Raw genomic sequence first — 18,692 nt, forward strand, 5'->3', positions numbered from 1 at the left:
TAGGGATCGTATGGTGGTTTCATTATGTAGGTACAATTGATTAAATCATTGGCCACCAGTGATCGACCCAATGTCCAGAGGCTGGAAGTGAGGCTCAGAGTTCCAACCTTCTAGTCATGTCTGGGTCTTTCTATCATCAGCTCCATTCTGATGCTAGGGGCCCCCAGCCACCAGTCATGTTATTAGCTTCAAAAAGGCATTCCTGGGGCACCTGTGTGGCTCATTCCATTAAGCATCTGCCTTCCATCTGCCTTAGGCTCAGGTCATGATCCCAGGGTCCTGGGATGGAGCCCCATATCAGGCACCCTGCTCGGGGGGAAGACTGCTTCTCCCTCTCCCTCTGCCTGCCGCTCCCCCTGCTTATGCATGCTCTCTCTCTTTCTCTCTCTCTGTCAAATAAATAAATAAATCTTAAAAAAAATAAAAGACATTCCTATCACTCCAGAGATTCCAAGGGTCTCAGAAGCTTTGGCTCAGGAACTAGGGTCAAAGACTATATACTGGAACAAAAAATGCTCCTAGCACCCCTATCACTCAAGAAATTACAAGGGTTTTAGTAGGTCTATATCAGGCACCAGAGGCAGGGACCAAATGTATATTTCTTACTATGACAGTCATAACATTTCAAATACTGAATATTAATTTAGCCAACATTACAATAAAATGACATTGAAAAGTGAGACAGAAAGGGTCTGCCATGGAAATGGGGTAAGGAAGAACTAAGTTTTCATATTCCATAGTGGAAAGTACGCCGGAGACTGAGAAATCAAAAGTAGCACTACAAGCGTATAATTTAGAGACAAGACACACACACACACACACACACACATGGCTGAAGGCAGTGAAAGCAGTTGCTTTGGGAAAGAGGGGGTTTGGAAGAGAATGGGAGCAAGAACCATTCTTTTTCAAAACAAACTGGTAGAAATATCTAGCTCTTTAAACTACATGTATATATAACTTTGATAAAATCTTAAGGAAAAAAAAAATGAGAAAAGACAACAAGGAGAGAGCTAGAGGCAAATATAGCCAAGTTATTCCTCCTTGGTTTTTGTTAATAGCAGTGCTTCCTAGAAGCACGGATTCATTTTCCTCTTGCAATTAAGTATTGGAGTGCTATCCTCCATAAACAGGAATTATAATGATCTAATATTACTCATAATCTTATTAAAATCTTCCAAGTATGTGTTTTTCATAATCATTTGGAGGAAGAAAGGGCAGAAGTTAATATAGGAGTCATGTTTCTAAAATGGCTTAATCATTCCACTAAAAAAAAAAAATCATAATCTAAGATTTTCTATTGTTCAAATGTGATTGTTCTCCTAACTTTTTTTGTCTTCACACTCCTCTATCTTGTCCCTCCTGGGATCCTCAAACAGCCCCCATCCATCATATACCTCCCTGGAGGCATGGGGTGAAGGAGGCATGGGACGGGAGCGAGTGTTGGTGGTAGCATATTATGAAACACTTCCTAGGATGAGGCCAAACTGTGCTGACCTATATACCACGATTAGTGGTGTGGCGGTCCTGGGAATTGGGGGATAAAATAAAGAGGCAAAAGAAGAACATAGCAACCACTGTGTTCCCACCATGATGTGGGAGCTTACGTGTTTCCTCTTAAACTTAATAAAGGAGTTTAAAAACGCATTCCCAATTGTCCAGTGACTCCTGACAATCCCCTCAGAGAGCTCCCATCATTTTGTCTGCCTGTACAGAAACAAAGGAAATAGACTTCAGTGGGCTGTAGTGGTCAGGTGTCCAACTGGGTAACCCTAGGGAAGGATTGCAGAATTGCTATAGGAACACTGGGTGAGGGAGTGTGGACCCAGTAGGGACTGGGTACTGGGCTCCCAGGTAGGTAGGTTGGTAGACTGGTTCAGTTTCCCCCATCAGACCATAGGAATCAAAGTCAGAAGAGAGCATTTTTTTTTTTAATCACAAGGCATTAAGTAGGGAGCTCTAGGAAAAAAATACAATCTCAAATTGAACCAACATTCATTGAAAACCTAATTGTGGCTGGCATTCTGCTAAGCACATTTGCACACATCATTTTCTCATTTAATCTTATTCAGGGATGCCATATGTGCTCCAGATTTTGCTCTTTATTATTAGATACACTGTCTATACCTCTGTGTTTTTCCTCAGGAAAATACAGTGAAGCTGTTGCCATTCTGCCTTTGCCCTGAATGGGAGACCGGGATGCCACATCGCCACATGATGTGTCCCAGAGCCTGGTGGGACCAAAAGAAACCAGCTTGATCTCCTTGCCGTTTTTCAGTGACTGAGTCTCAAATTTCTGAACCAAGATTGCTGTTTGGAGTAATGAACAAGTGTCTTCTCATCTTCCTGTTTCTCCTCTTCCCCATAATATTTCTTATTTACCACCAGGGGACAACGAGTAAAGACACCCAAGCAGGCAAACATTAGAGAGTCTGAGAAAATATCATGACACTCCCAAGAAAAACACAAAAACACGATGTTCATCGTAACATTCTACGAGTTCCAATTCATTTAGAGCTGGTTTGTTGTAAAGGGCATAAAATGTAGATTTGGAAGCCCTGGGCTTGGGTTTCATTTCTGTCACTTTCTCAGCCTGTAACCTACGATTGTCTCCTCCTCTTCTTCCACCTGGGTGTGTACGATTGTAGTCATAAATACTTGCAACTCTGTGAACATTAGATGAGGCAATATGTATAAAAATATTTGTGTCCATGGCTAAGCCCTATATAATAGTGATTGAGTAAAAGAACCACAACCCAGGAAAGATACTGGAGACAAAGCAAAAGAAACACAATGCAAACTCCTTGCTATCAGCCTGTTGGTTTCCTTTTCTGAAGGGAAACATTCCCACGACATTCCTGCTCCAGAGTTTTTCCTCATTTACAAAAAACTGCCTTTTCTGTTCCTTACTTGTGAACAAATCTCAACTCTTTTCACAGCTTTTTTGTAATGTTTTGGAATCCTGCTTCTTTCTCTTAGAACATACAGCAGTACCCTGCTGCATCTGAGGCTTTTGAAAGGGGACCCGCTCGTGGAAAGGGCATCAAAACTCGGACGAAATGTCCTCCAAGTTCCCTGCCAGGCTGAGAGGCCACATCTCTGACCCTTCTCTCTTGTTCCCAGTCGCTCTCTGGAAACCTCTACCTTTTTTCATCAGTCTCTCTGGGAACAAGTCCAACTTCACCAGCTCTCCAAGAAACACCTTCAAGCTACTCATAATTTTCAATATGCACAATTATGATACCTCATTAATAAAAAAAAAATCAACCTAATAGTTCCTGATATTTTACTCCTATTCCAAGCTTGACATTTTGGCAAGTAGTGGCATCCCCACCAGCAGGGCGTCCCACCAGAGATCACCTCCTACAGTAGAAATCGAGAGGTACATTATGGCAGATGAGCCGCACTCACTGAGGACAGCCTCTGTGGAAGAGGAAGGTGGGCTCTCTGAAATCATGAATGTGCCACCTACCTTAGGCGGACGGGTAAGAACCACCTCCCCCAGAGAAGGGCTGCATTCCCAGAGATGGAAAGGAAGCCATGGCTCTGGCTTATCCATGAACTGAAACCCGCTCTGACCCAGGTCTGGAAAACACCTGGAAAAGAGAAAAGAAGTGGAAGAGAAATAGGCATCCTCTAGAGAAGGTCTGCTTCATGCTCCTGCTGATGCGTGAGAGCACCTCGGTTGAAATGACGGGGATTTATCTTTCCCTGAAGAATTGTTCTGACGTGTGCATAAGGAGGCATATATAATGATATTCTTCGCTGCTCTGTTTATAACAGCCAAAATCCAGAGGGAAGAAAAGCGTAAATGTCATCATCAGATCAGTGGTTCTTAATGAGGACAGTGTAACCCTCTCTAAATGATATTTGGGAAATTTATGTGGGTGCTTAGATTTGCACCATCTTTGGGGTTACTACTGGCCTTTATTGGTGGGAGGCCACGATGTACCCCGCACAGTGAAGAATTTTCCCAGCCAGCAAGAACTTTGGGTGTCCCGCCAGACACTCCTATATGTGAAGAACATCTGAGCCAAGAATTTAACTCAGTTATATACAAACACAAAGTAATTTTTACACAACTGTAATATGCAATGAGTTTTCTAAGAATGGAACCACCAAATAAACGGACACATCAGAACTTGGTTAAGTTTGAATCTTTGCCACAAGTTGTTCATCATCTCAGAGAAATCCTAAAATCGATAGCAACATCACCCCAAGTATTCAAATCAGCAACAAACACACCTAAATCGGTCTTCATGAGGGGCTCTAGCCCTCCCCTAAGTCCACACCTGGTGCAAACATCTGTCTACTTTATGACGTCATCTGTGCCAGTATGCATGAGCCATTTATACATCAAAATAACACACTAGTTTATTATAAATTGCGCTTCTTTGTGTCATTATGCTACAGTTAGAATACCGTACAGATTTCAAGTCATATTTTAAGTAAGCCATCTTATTTATGAATTTCACTTCAGGATAATATAGGAGGTATTTCCCAATATTTTATAAAAAGGGGGCATTGGTCCAGACAGATTATCTTTAATTACATATACTTTGGAATACTCTGCAAGAATTAAAAGGATTAGCTAAATCGGGGCACCTGGGTGGCTCAGTCGTTAAGCGTCTGCCTTCGGCTCAGGTCATGATCCCAGGGTCCTGGGATCGAGCCCCACATCAGGCTCTCTGCTCCGCGGGAAGCCTGCTTCTCCCTCTCCCACTCCCCCTGCTTGTGTTCCCTCTCTCGCTGTGTCTCTCTCTGTCAAATAAATAAATAAATAATCTTTAAAAAAAAAAGTATTAGCTAAATCTATATAAACTGATATGGAAAAATCTCTAAGACAGTTGAGTGAAGAAAACTATTTCAGGGAAACGTATACAGCATACACAGGTAATACCAATTTATATAAAGATATACGCACAAAATCACAAAACTATGTATGATGATATACACGTAGAGAGAGAAAAATGCATGGAGGAAACGTCTGAAAGTTTACAAAATGAGCCAATAACAAGGGGATAGAGTCAGGAATGGTAGTCAAGGTGGGTTTCCATTTTATTTGTAATGCTCGAATATACACACAGAAAATGAATGCAGACATCTGCAACATGATTAAAAATCGCTAAAATAAAGATTTTGAAAAGAAGTGCCAGGGGGAGGAAAGCTATGGCCACGTTCTCATGGCTGTCACTCTGTGTCCCTGGCCTGAACTTCGGGGTGACCTGGGCAGCAACAGCGGCCTCTCCTGCTAGAGCGACTTCCCGGGGGGCAAGCAGGCGCAGGGCTCTCTGAGCCCATCCCGCGGCGCCCTGAGCCCCTCAGCACCAGTCGGTCATGCCTGCATGACTGCATCCTTCTGCACGAGAGCTAGGAAAGGTATCACCTGGGTCCCACCTTTCAGTCAAAGGTTTGCCACCGCAGGGGATGGCGCTGCATTACCATTAGCTATAAAGGAGGTCCTAAACCTTCACCCAGCAGAGGAAAGCCAATTTCATGCAGCCAACAAGGTGGGCCTGAGTCAAACTGGGCTCCCTCCGTCTGCACCAGACCAAGACTGGATTAAGCATTAGGATACCCCAGACACAGAACCAGAAGAGGCAGGAGCATCAGAGGAGGATTGGGAGGAACTCCTGGGCCTTCTTTCATCATGGCAGGGTAGAGAGCTTGATGCCCTCCGAAGAGGCGGGCACCCATCCCATGATCCCACGTGACTAAATCAGAGTGCTCTTGGGGTCGGGGGGTTAAGGTCGCAAAAACTGCCCCCCTCCAGCGTTCACTGGGCCTGCCGTCAATAATAAGTACAACAAAAAAATCTGGAACTCACCCTTTGATGAGGCACCTACGTCAGTAGAGAAGTACATTCACATAGCCCAATTTGGAAGATGTTCTTAACAGAAAAAAACACATTTGTCTGTAGTAGTAACAGCTATCTCCCCAGGTTGCAACAGCCTGGGGGGCAAATGACGCATCTCAATGGCACTAGGCTCCGCGTGCCCTGCCAGTCTGGTCTGTGCATCTCCACCCCCGGCCCCCCATGGGCCTCCTCGCCCCCACACAGCTGTGCAGGGTTCTGCTCCCTCAGCTGTCGGGCTCCCCGCTGTCGCTGTCCATCCTAGCCACTGCTCCGCCTGCCCGTGTTCTCACATCACCACCTGTGCCCTGCGGCCCCCGGACTGAGAGGCGCAGTCCCACCTCCAAGGAACATGGTCTTTCCCTCAACCCTAGAAAGTCAAGCCTTTAAGTCACCGATCGCATGGAACTTCTTTCCCCCCGGGAGACATGCTTTAGACAGGTAGCTCAGGGCCAGGGTGGCCGGAGAAGCTTCCTTGATGACAAGACCACTGTGCCGTGACAGCTCACACAAGATCTGGAGACGTGTGCGGAAGAAGCCACCACCTCCACTTTCCTACGGGGCAATATCAAAGACCTGCATTCGGACTTGTATACAGTCTCATTTCTTTAGGATTGCCTTATCTCCGAACTCTTCCATGAAGAGTGGGAATTCTGAAATTATGCTGGATTGATTCTGACCTTGTTTCTGGGCCCTAATATATAGTACTCACAGAACTGAAGATCTTAACTACAAGAGGGGCTTTAGGAGACCATGTGGTCCTGCCCATTCAGGAAAGATCTTATTACCCCTACTCGAAGCCAAGAGAGCTCAAAAGACTTGCTGAGGGTCTTCTAACCAGTGAAGGATGGGGGATCAAAGTCAGAAGGAAGTTAGGATTACCCAATTAAATTAGGACATTTTTCATTTCCGTTGCATGTGAGTATATCAATGGTTCTTGGTGTCAAACTCTCAACTCCCTAAGGACCAAGAGTCTCTGGATAATAATTATGCCTGTTCCCTGCTGTTACAATTCGATGCTTCCTCAAGATTTAGTAATAAACGTGACAGTAGTCAAAAGTAATGACAAAATTAATGCCATTTTTCTGTTAACCTATTGGTTTTCCTTTTGGTTCTGAGAATTGCAAAATGACAGCATAGATGTATTTCAAGCTGGAAAAGTGATAAAGGAAGATCCTCACCAGGAAATAAAAAACAAGTGAAGAACTGAGTAAACTCGCACCTCTTCCGGACAAACACCACCTTTGGGCAGGAGGCCAGACCCACAGGGAGGACTTTCAAGATTTCGGCACCCAGGGAGAGAGCTGGAGAGCAAAGATGCGGCAGACAGTGACCTTTATTTTCAGTCCAGCTAGACTGTGGGGAGATATAAAGCAAAACCTACGTCACAAAGCAGGAGCACAGAGTAAAACATGGTGCTTAGAAGAGCAGACGGCAGGAATAGAACACATTAAATAGAGAAAAAGAAAAACATCGGCATAGTTGAAATTTTCAACCGTTTCATTCTCTTACCAAAGCAGCAGAGCAAACAAAAAGATTGACCTGATCATGCGGAACTGTCCTTGGCATCCTGCACTTCCAAGAAAACCAAGGATCTGAATCCAAAAGCCTCACATAATGACTTAGTTTCTATGGGGAGACAGAGAAGAAGGCCACATCCCATGTGGTACTTCACTGCTAATCTTCACAAATGTCCCCTTCAAGTATCCGGGCCATTTTTCATCAACATTCTACTCTGGTAGGCACCTGCCACGTCTTGACTGCTTCTCTTGTCCTCTCTCAAACTAGCCTCTGCCTGGCCTCCCTGGTTCCCTGCCTCTCACCTGCCACCGACAACTCCTTTTCCCAGTCTCCCCAGCTGCACACCCCACTCCACCAGACAAAATCCTGATTAACCATTCCGATTCAAACTACAATTCTGTACCCAACTCTGATGGGTGGGCTTTTTTCCCACACCACCAAGCAAGTCTGCAACACCAGCAGGGTGTCTTTCCATTCAATATTGACACTATCCACCCAGAAACAGTGTCAGTCCCATTTCAGATGCCAAAGTAAGTCCAAGTTGTCACCTGTGCTCCTGACAGACTGGCTGTAAATTAGGAGTTTTCATGCCCTTCCTCACGGGGCGCCTTATAGAACTCAGGAAAAGAGTTTACTTACTAGATTATCAGTTTATTATAAAAGGATGTAAATCAGGAGTTTTCATGCCCTTCCTTACGGGGCGCCTTATAGAACTCAGGAAAAGAGTTTACTTACTAGATTATCAGTTTATTATAAAAGGATGTAAATCAGGAGTTTTCATGCCCTTCCTCACGGGGCGCCTTATAGAACTCAGGAAAAGAGTTTACTTACTAGATTATCAGTTTATTATAAAAGGATGTAAATCAGGAGTTTTCATGCCCTTCCTCACGGGGCGCCTTATAGAACTTAGGAAAAGAGTTTACTTACTAGATTATCAGTTTATTATAAAAGGATGTAAATCAGGAGTTTTCATGCCCTTCCTTACGGGGCGCCTTATAGAACTCAGGAAAAGAGTTTACTTACTAGATTATCAGTTTATTATAAAAGGATGTAAATCAGGAGTTTTCATGCCCTTCCTCACGGGGCGCCTTATAGAACTCAGGAAAAGAGTTTACTTACTAGATTATCAGTTTATTATAAAAGGATGTAAATCAGGAGTTTTCATGCCCTTCCTCACGGGGCGCCTTACAGAACTCAGGAAAAGAGTTTACTTACTAGATTATCAGTTTATTATAAAAGGATGTAACTCAGGAACAGCTAGCTGGAAGAGAGGCATAGGGTAGGGTATGTGGGAAGGGGTGCAGAACTTCCATACTATCTCTGGACATAACACTTTCTGGCATCTCCACGCATTCACCAACCTGGAAGCTCTCAAAGGCCTTTATTTTAGGTTTTTATAGGGGCTTCATTATACAGTCATGATTGATTAAATCATGGGCCATTGGTGACAGATTCAACCTCCAGCCTCACTCCCCTCCCTGGAGGTCAGGGTGGGACTGAAAGTTCAGACCCTGGATCACAGGATTCAAACTAGCAACAAGCCCTGGCAACAAGCCCTTCCTAGGGTGAACTAGGAGCAGTCCAAAAGTCACTCATTAACATGACAAAAGACACCTTTCTTGCTCTCAGCACAGGTAATTCCAATGTTTTTAGGAAGTCTGTGCCAGAAAAGGGACTAAGACCAAATACATATTTCTTACCAGGTACTGCAATACCATACTGATTTATCATCACCTCTAAAGCATTTTCCAGAGGGCAGAAATTCCTCCCAGCACACCTACTTCCACAGAGATACGGCTTTCTAAAATAAAAAAACATGACTTTCACCAATACGAGTCTACATGAATTGGTGAACATCTGTCACCTCCCTGTCTAACTGGCCAACACACCCTGTTATTCTATGAGTAAAATGTCACTCCCATATCCTTTCTACTCCCTGCCCAAGTTTGAGCTCTTATTATTTCTTACCTGTAGAGACCACCTTCAGGCAATAGGCATGCGCACTGGAAACTTGATCAAGGCAAAAGGGCCCACAGCGACCCCCCGCCTAATGCAAACAGGCTCATGAAGCAACTCACCTCGAAAGAGCCACCCTAACTGACCAGCTACAACCAGGCACAGTTCCTAAGATTACCAAAAAAGGGGAAACTCCATACATTCCCATGCTCCCTCACTCCTCCCTGTAACTATGGCCCCTCACCACTGCCTCGCAGACAGTCTCTCCATTGCGGTCCTGCCCTCCACTTCCCTGAGGCATACTCAGTACTATCTCTTTCGTTCTGCCTTGGGTGAATCTTTCACTGCCCGAGCCATCGGCTTCCACCCAATCCGTCGATCCATCGTCCCACATTTCGGGGCCTCCACGCGATCGGGAGACACAGCGCATTACCTGGACCATTATCTCCGCTTCCCTCCTCCCCCTGTACCTGTAGTCTTTTCTCCGTTGTCCACCGGAGCTCAAACCCTCGTCTGATCATGTGGCTCCCATTGCTCAACACTTTTGCTGCCTCCGGGTGACACAGAGAAGAAAGTTCAAACTCTAAGCTGATCACCAAGGCCAATTCCACCCTGCCTTGTTGAGTTTATCTCCGTCTCTCCCTCTTCACCCCAACCGAGCCCATCACAACATGCAGCCCACCATTCCCTGATCAAGCCGTCTTCCCACTCTATAGTCAAATGCCTGCCTCCTGCTTGGTGTAAAACAACCTTTGCTGCACTACGACTCTCACCAGCCCCTGCACCCCAGGCCCTGCACCATCCACGAGCACTCTGCTTCCAGCCCTCCCATCTCTCCCCGGGGCCAAGACTGAGCCTCCTAACTGGTCCCTGCTCTGCCCCCACCCCACCCCCATCTGTTCTCTGCACACTAGCCAGAGTAGCCCCTTGAAAAGCTCAGGCAGAGCGTGCATCTTCTTTGACTGACACCTCTAAGGGTTCCCAGCTCACTCAAAGGAAAAGCCAAAAAGTCTTTCAAATGGCTTGGAGTGCCCTATGGGTGCTGACCCCCTCCCAGTACCTCCCTAATCCCACTCTCCCTGCTGCTTGCTCTGATCTGAAACACTGGTCTCCTTGTCTTTCGCTGAACCTCTGCACACACCTGCCCAGGGCTCCAGAGCTGTTTTCTGCCTGGGTTGTTCTCCCCTCCGATCTGAATCTGTATGGCTCATTTCTTCCTCTCCTTAAATTCTCTGCCCCAAACTCACCTCATCTATAGAAAATAGAGACCACCTCGCATAAACCCAACCCCCTTCCCTGTTTTAATTGTTCTCCCAATATTTCTCACCATCTGAAAAACATATTTATTTGTGTACTGCCTGGCTCCTCCCCCTAAAATGTAAACTCAGTGAGGATAGGTCTTTTTTGTTTGTTTTCCCGTTTACAGGTATATCCCAGCACCTGGAACATGCCTCACTCATAGTAGAAGCTGAATATATTTTTTGGATGAATGAATAAACTGCCCTGTTGAAGTCATTCTACTTCATTCTACTTGTGGCCCAACACAAAGGCACCTTTTCCTTTGACAGGATATTTTTCCTGTATTCACATGGCTGTCTGCTTCTGCCTCCACCTGAGGGTTTATGGCAGCTGCCTTCCACTTGGGTGCAACACACACACACACACACACACACACGGAGGTGCTCCCAGAAGGTAAATGAACCGCTTGCAAGCGAGGAAGCTTAAGTCTCAGAGAGGTAAGAAAAATGCCTACAGTCCTGCACCTAAGGGGCAGAAACCCAGAATTCTACTCCAAGTCAATTTGAATCCAAAGGCTCCTAAGCCTCCTTTCTAACTAACCCTTAGTGCCTCTCAAAAACAAATAGGAACTTTCTCACTGCCCAACCAGAAGAATTATTGGGGCATACAATTAACCAGGATCAAATTGGGCTTTAGCAACAGAGAAACCGACGCCACCTCAGGATCATCTTTAATAAAATCTGGGTATCTTTGGGCTTTGGGACCTTTTTTTAAGTCTCTTGAGCATTTTTAAGTAAAAATAAATTCTGAGTTTAAAAAAAATTTTCTAAGTAAATGAAACGCCCAGTACAATAAGTACAGGGTTTGATTTTGGTATAATAAACAGTGCTACCAGAGAATTATTTTAAAAGATAGAAAGAAAGAAGAGAGGAAGGGAGGGGAAGGATGGGCAGGAGAGGGAAAGAAAGAAGAAAAAAGAGAAACACTGTCGCCATTCTTTTTTTTTTTTTTTAAGATTTTATTTATTTGCGAGAGAGACAATGAGAGACAAAGAGCATGAGAGGGAGGAGGGTCAGAGGGAGAAGCAGACTCCCTGCTGAGCAGGGAGCCTGATGTGGGACTCAATCCCGGGGCTCCAGGATCATGACCTGAGCCGAAGGCAGTCGCTTAACCAACTGAGCGACCCAGGCACCCCATGTCACCATTCTTTCTTCATGGGTGCTCTGCCCAGATCGCAGGGCAGCTTGAGGGTAAGAGGGCCGAAAGGGCGTGGAGAAGCATCTCTCTCCACCTTGCACCTGACAGATGCATTGCAAATAACGATTGTCCTCTCCTCCAGCCAGCACTTCCTAGGTGACTTGGTTCCTGCTTTCTTCGCATATCCAGAACTGAAGCAAGAGAGTAGGACAGGCCCTCATCACACCATGGCAAACCCCTCCCTCCCGCCCTTCCCACCTGGACCTTCCCTTCCTTCCATCAGAGGCTGTCACTCCTGGGATGACACAGGCAAGCTAGGAAAGGTACTTTCTAGCCTACAACCTACCCATTTTCTTTCTTTTTTTTTTTTTTTTAAGATTTTACTTATTTGACAGAGACAGAGATAGCAAGAGCAGGAACACAAGCAGGGGGAGTGGGAGAGGGAGAAGCAGGCTCCCCACTGAGCAGGGAGCCTGATGCGGGGCTCGATCCCAGGACCCTGGGATCATGACCTGAGCCGAAGGCAGACGCTTAACGACTGAGCCACCCAGGCGCCCCCCCCATTTTCATAATAATGAAAATTACTGTCCCTTTCATATCATGTCGATAATTATTCCCATGATATTCTAAGATTTTATAAGCTGTAAATTAGCTGTTGATAGCAGACCTGAAGATAGGGATGCAGATACCTACTTCTCCTCACCAGGTGGCGCTCAGATTTTATGACCCATGGCCTGGATACCTTCCAAATGAGGGGATGTATCTGGAGAAGTGTACATTAATTTCTGAACAGGGGTGGTTGTATCTGTATGTTCAAACACGCATGTTTCTGTGTGTATACATTTACAACAGTAACTTTCTAACTGGAACTTCGAAAAAAGTATGGATTGCCCTATTAGAATCCCTTTTATTAAAAACGTCTTCAAAGCAAAATTTTAAAGGAATCAAATTTATGCCCCATTACTAAGGTCCATACTTATCAAATACTTCTTTTATAAGACAACAAGGTAGTATTACCTCTGGACCACAGGACCAGTAGCTTAAAACTGTAAGTGTGGGTTTTGCCAATCTACATTCCAGCTCTCTCAGGAGGTTAATTTCCCAGAACTCCCAGCCTAGATTAGCAATAAAATTGTACGTTTTTCAAATAAACTATGTTACCCAATCCGGAAGACAAAGCTGACGGTTTATTTCAGCCCTTTCCTTTCTCATACTAGCTAAACAAAAATTGGCTTTACAACATAGTCTACCACTCCCTCTTCTCTTCCTGTGGTCTAACCAGTAAACATTTTGACAAGGACCAAGCGCTCACTCTTCTCCCGGGGGATTCTGGTATTTAACACTTGTCTCAACTTGTTCTTATTAAGTTTCTGACGTGTCCCAGTTCACTGAGACACATTTGTTCTCTCCTTCCCTTCTACCTGCCCAAGCATTAATGGAGCGTATTAACTTCTCCGGTTAGCAATATTATCTTCTGAGGCAGTCAAGCAAACAAGTTAAGGTAGAAGCACAAGGATTTCTCATGAGACACACACAAATATCAGTATAAGGAATTCTGAGTCACAGCCCCTTCACGACTGACCACTCCATGATTTCATGCCACCATTTTAGAAATCAATGAAATAACAGGGCAATTGCAAATTGGTTTTATTTTTACTCTGGAGTGAGATCAGTTAAGACTCGAGGGTGGTGATGAGGTGCCTGGGTGGCTCAGTCGTTAAGTATCTGCCTTCGGCTCAGGTCATGATCCCAAGATCCTGGGATCGAGCATGCATTGGGCTCCCTGCTCAGTGGGAAGTCTGCTTCTCCCTCTGCCTCCCCGCCCCCCGCACCCCTGCTGAGCTTGTGCTGTCTCTTTCACTCACTCACTCTCTGTCTCTCTCAGATAAATAAATAAAATCTTTTTTAAAAAATTAGAAAAAGAATGGGAGATGAGGAAGATGTTGAGGTAAAGCTTGTACCTAAATATGCACTTGGGTGAAATGCAGAACCCCAAGTGAATTCCCACTTCACCCCACCATGTGTCTCCCATCAGCTCCGGAAAGAGCCCCATCTCCTTTGTGGCTGCGACCACCCATCCTCCATCTCGAGTTTCCTCTCCTCCGGGGCCCATGTTAGAATGCAGCGCAAGCTCACGGCTTTTTCACTACCTTCTTGCCTCTAAAACAAATGAAACACTTGGGAGGATTTTAATATTGCAAAGGGAAACAGAAGCTTAAGAAAAACAAGAGCAGGCAGAATTGCAATATGTTCTGAAAGTGTTAGTGTCATTATTTAGCCCCATAACACCTCATAATCTAAATGGATCAAGAGTGATTTCTCTTAGCTCTTGCTTTATTCTTCTCTTGCCTCTTCTTGAGATCTGAGCTTCAAGCAAACATCCCTTTTAATTCAGGGGCTGACACTACTTAGTCTCCTGCTTCCTTCAGCAGCCTTATTCCCTGATTCCCCAAATCTATCTTGCAAATAACCCTGCACAAGAAGATACAAAAAGGAAATCGGAAGCAGGAGCATCTGCTTGCATCCTTTATCGTATTTGTACCCGCCTCATACACTGGTTATAGGTGCTTAGGACCAACATCATATCACCATTTCCCCCATTTTGTAGATGAGGAAGCTGAGATTCAAGACAGTCAGATGATTTGCCCAAGGTCACGTGGCTATTCAGTGACAATAGCAGGACTTTCTAATAGATACTTTTTGCTCCTGACATGTCAGAGAAAACTTCCAACAGCCTCTGTCTCAAAACCGTCCTACTCCTGGTATGAAGAGTTACAACTACTTAAACAAATCAGGCGCTTTCCTCTTGTCAAAGTGACATGGAAGGAGGGAGGGACAGACAAAGGAGTAGGGGAGGCGGAGGGGGTTAACCGGGCAGCTGCACTGCTCACAGGCTGCCTCTGTATAGATTTAATCAATTTAGGAGCCATGGGGCTAGCAAGAAATCTCCTTTAAAACAGAATTACCTTCTGGGAAGATCAAGCCTCTTTCAGAGATACCCAGACGAGCCAGATACACCCTGGGAGTCAGCCGGTGTGGCAGTTCAAGGGTAGAATGTTTAGCCACGAGTCAAGAAGTCTTTAAAAATAAGGTGTTCTTTATACAAGGGAGTATCATACAGCAGTGAGAACGAATTAGCACCCAATGCATAAATAAATTGCACAAACATTAAGAGTAAATGAAAGAACTCAGACACCAAAGAATGCATATCACAGGATTCCATTTTCTAAAGCTGGGAAACAGGCAAATCTAATGCATGCTGCTTTAAGCCGGAGGAGACAGAGGTAAGGAGGCAGGAAAACAAACTTTAGGTGTTGCCTACTTCTTTTGCTTCTGGAACCTCAAGTAGGGGCCATAGATAGGCCCTGGAGTCCAATAGACCTGGGTTCAAATCCTGCTTCTGCCACTGAGTGACTTTGAACTAAAGTAACTTAAATTCCCCGTGCCTCAGGTTTTTCCATCTATAAAATAGAACTAATAATACCTTCTTCAAAGGGTTGGTGTGAGAAGTAAATGAAATAATGTATGTGAAGTGCCCTAGCAGCATGCGTAGGTGCAGTAATAAATGGTAACTATGATTATCCCCACCCCTGTTGCCTGATAGTAAACCAGGATCAGAGAACAGATAGGTAAGAGCACAGAGGCAAAGGAAGGGGAAGGACCAAATTAGCCTTGCGATCAAAGATGTGCGGAATTCACCCGCATGCATTCAGAGAGGGCTGTTCTTTCGCTTCCCACTGCCCACACAGTCTCCTGGATTGTGCTGCCTGCAAGTGCAGGCCAACCCAAAGCAGCCAAAACAAAGCTGTTTGGTTCCATGCACACAGGCCCTTGCTCAGGACCTGATGCTCATCTGATAAACCCATTTACACTGATGCTCTCAGAGTCCGGCTGGCAGCTTACTGGGTTACCCTGCTGGTCAGGCTGTGTTTTAACCAGAACCTTACGGATGTGACAAGGCCTTGACCTAGGCTGGGTGAAATTTCCCCTTATCCCAGATCAGCAAGAGCCAGGCAGGCGGGGGATGGGACAGCCTAAACGTGCAAGTGTTAAGGTCCAGGCTGTGGGAGCAAGCCAGAACCCAGGAAGTCTGAGACTGTAGGGATGTACAGGCTTCCCTTCCTTCTCAACTACAGAATGAGAACAGGGCCAGACAACTTGGGCTCTCTCCACCTAAGAGGGGAAAACAGGTGTCCATCTGAGAAGCCTCGTCAGCTAGGGGGCCCATAGTTCCTCAGGAAGCAGAGCAGAGGAAGACTTTTGGGTTTGATTTTTGTGTTAAATGACATCTTAGGGCATCTGCACAGGGAACCAGAAGGAGCAAACTGCGGATGCCCAGAACATGCAGGGACCTAAGGATAAAGGGGGGCGGGGGGACACTTATCTATACTGACAGGAAGCCTGGGGCTGAGGTGGGATTGACTGCAAAGGGCACAAGGGACCGTTTCTGGGTGATGGAAGTGTGCTGGATCTTGACCGAGGCGGCGGCTATGAAATCGTATGCCTTTGTCAGAACCCATCGAACTGTACGCTTGGAAGGGGTGCAATTCATTTTATGCAAATTATCCCTCAACAAAGTTGCTTTTAAAAGAAAAAAAAAAGTTGATGCCTTAGTCACTGAGATTGTCCCACTCGAGAAGTTCTCTGGGAGGCCTGTAGGAGAACCTCAGTAAGCCACCACGTCCAACAATCTCCTAACACCTCAGCATCTGTCTAGTAATCTCACTGTTAGCGAGCCCTTTCTTCTCTTTTGATCATCGCATCTACTGAGGTGGGCTTGATTAATCCCATTTTATAGCTAAGGAAACAGACACAGAATAGAGCCAGCCTAGGTCTTCTGACTCCAAATCCTGCTCTTTCCTGGAATGGGCCTCCGAGATCCCCCGAGTCTAAGGAAGCTAAGGTCCAGGGAGGATAAGGCGGCGCTGCTAGTTAAGGGGAGAGGCCAAAATCGAAGGCGGGCCTCGTCCCACACAAATGGAATGAGGAATTGTCGAATGGGGACCATCGAGAATGGAGGTAGAAGGTGGGCTTTTCCTTCTGCATCACTTCCAGGCCCCAGACAGAGAAGCAACCTTAAAACAAAAGCGAGGCTCCTTTCCAGCCCTCTCCGCACCACCTCTCACGGCATGGAACAGCCCCCACCCCGCCCCCTTCAGTCCCAAGGGTCTTGTAACTTTAACAAACTACAGCAACGAACACATGCATTACCTCACCACAGTCCTGGCTTATTTCCTAGCAGCAATTGTCCAAAGCTTGCTCCATTTCCCCCCTTGTGTTGGCTGTGCACCCTTCGCCTGCCCATTCCTCCCTGCTGAAATCACAAAGCTCTGACCCCAGTGGGCCTGCAGGAGCCTCCGCCTCCTTCCCAAAGTACTTACCATTAGAAAGAGGCCCCTGGTGCATAACAGAGTGTATCCCAGGGCCCCTCTGTATACATTCTAAAAGCATGCCTGTGTGTGTGTGTTTAGGGGAAAAATCCTGGGAGAATCTCAGGACATGATTGGTGGCAGTTAACTCTGGGGAGAGGAACTAGAGGGTGGAAGGAGGGAGGATGCTACTTTCCATTTGGTTTTTTTTCTGCTCAATGTGAATTTTCCAACCAATGTACGTGGATTACAATTATTTATTTATTCCAGTAAGGATAGTCTAGGCCAGGAAATTATAAGCCATTTTCCTCTTTTTTTTTTTCTATTTTATTTTATTATTTGCCATTTATATTTATATTTGCCAGAGAGAGAGAGCACAAGCAGGGGGAGCAGCAAGCAGAGGGAGAGGGAAGGGGGGGGAGAAGCAGGCTCACCAAGCAGGGAGCCCGATGCGGGGCTTGATCCCAGGACCCTGGGACCACGACGGGAACCGAAGGCAGACGCCTAACGACTGAGCCACCCAGGTGTCCCATATGAGCCATTTTCTTCTTATACATATCTATATAAAAAAGAAGAAAGCCTGAGATATATTAACTTTTGAAAATAAAGTATGCACCTGTAATGCACCACCTCCCTTTCTCCACAGTGACTGAAACATGCAGCAGTTTAAATGATACAAAGACAATGAATGATTCACCCAAATGAGATGGAGCCAGGAAGGGGTACAGGAAGGTCAGGCCCCAGGAGTGGCGCCTCCACCATCCTCAGTGGATGCATCACTCCCCTTTGAGCCACAGTCACTGCCATTTCGTACCTCAGCTGGGGTCTACTCCCGTCTGTCATTTTAGTCATACACATTTGCTTTATGCCCTAGCCCTCAACACTCCTCCGACAAATAGCTTGTTTAGGGCAGGGACTGTCTGACTCTTCTTCGATTCTCTCAGAGCTTGATGTGTGCAGAGTAGAAAGTGAATAAACTTTTGTTAAATATAATGTTAAGACAGTCTCCAAGAGGATGGGAGGGACGTGGGTTGTCTCCAGCTAGACAGGGCTAAAGCAGGCTGGACCTGCTCCCTCTTAACACTTGGGCTCGCAGCCTCTCACGGATTCCTCTCTTTTGCTCAGTGAAGGGCATGGTAACGTGTTTACCAAGACCTTCCCTGCTCTGGCCACACCTGCCTTTCTGCCCTGCTCCCAAGACAAATCCTGTGCCCCAGCAGTCAAACTGGTCCATTTACCACTCCCAGAGTGCACCTTGAGGCTCCCTGCCTTAGGCCCTTGCCTTTCCCAATCTCTGCCACTGAAAACCCAGCTCACACGGTCTACTCCCTAAAGACTCGCCTAATGAGCCCCGCAGGCTGGGCTTGCTGCCTCTTCCAACCCCCTCCACGTGCTCCTCTAAGGGTTGTAGCCCACCTTGCATTATGGTTATCTAAGCCTCCCCTACTGCAGCATAAAACCCTGCCTTCCCCAGTGTCTATTACATTGCTAGACCTTTAGAAGGGGAGAGGTGTAGTTCCAGTCAGGTAAAATTAGGTTAGGGGCTGGATCAAGCCTGG

General features: G+C 45.9%; 1 long non-coding RNA gene across 3 annotated transcripts in view; it reads right to left on the reverse strand.

Moving 5' to 3' along the window:
- Window positions 1–18,692, reverse strand: part of LOC135362231 (uncharacterized) — a 248,167-nt gene that overhangs the window by 218,295 nt on the left and 11,180 nt on the right. For all 3 annotated transcript variants that reach the window (XR_010406711.1, XR_010406710.1, XR_010406712.1), the window contains exon 3: window positions 3,470–3,593. This is a non-coding gene — a long non-coding RNA (uncharacterized LOC135362231). The remainder of the gene's footprint in view (window positions 1–3,469; window positions 3,594–18,692) is intronic.

This window comes from Mirounga angustirostris, unplaced genomic scaffold (genome assembly GCF_029215605.1).
Source record: "Mirounga angustirostris isolate CCGP_5_RB_7025 unplaced genomic scaffold, mMirAng1.0.hap1 SCAF_12, whole genome shotgun sequence".
NCBI classification, from domain to species: Eukaryota; Metazoa; Chordata; class Mammalia; order Carnivora; family Phocidae; genus Mirounga; species Mirounga angustirostris.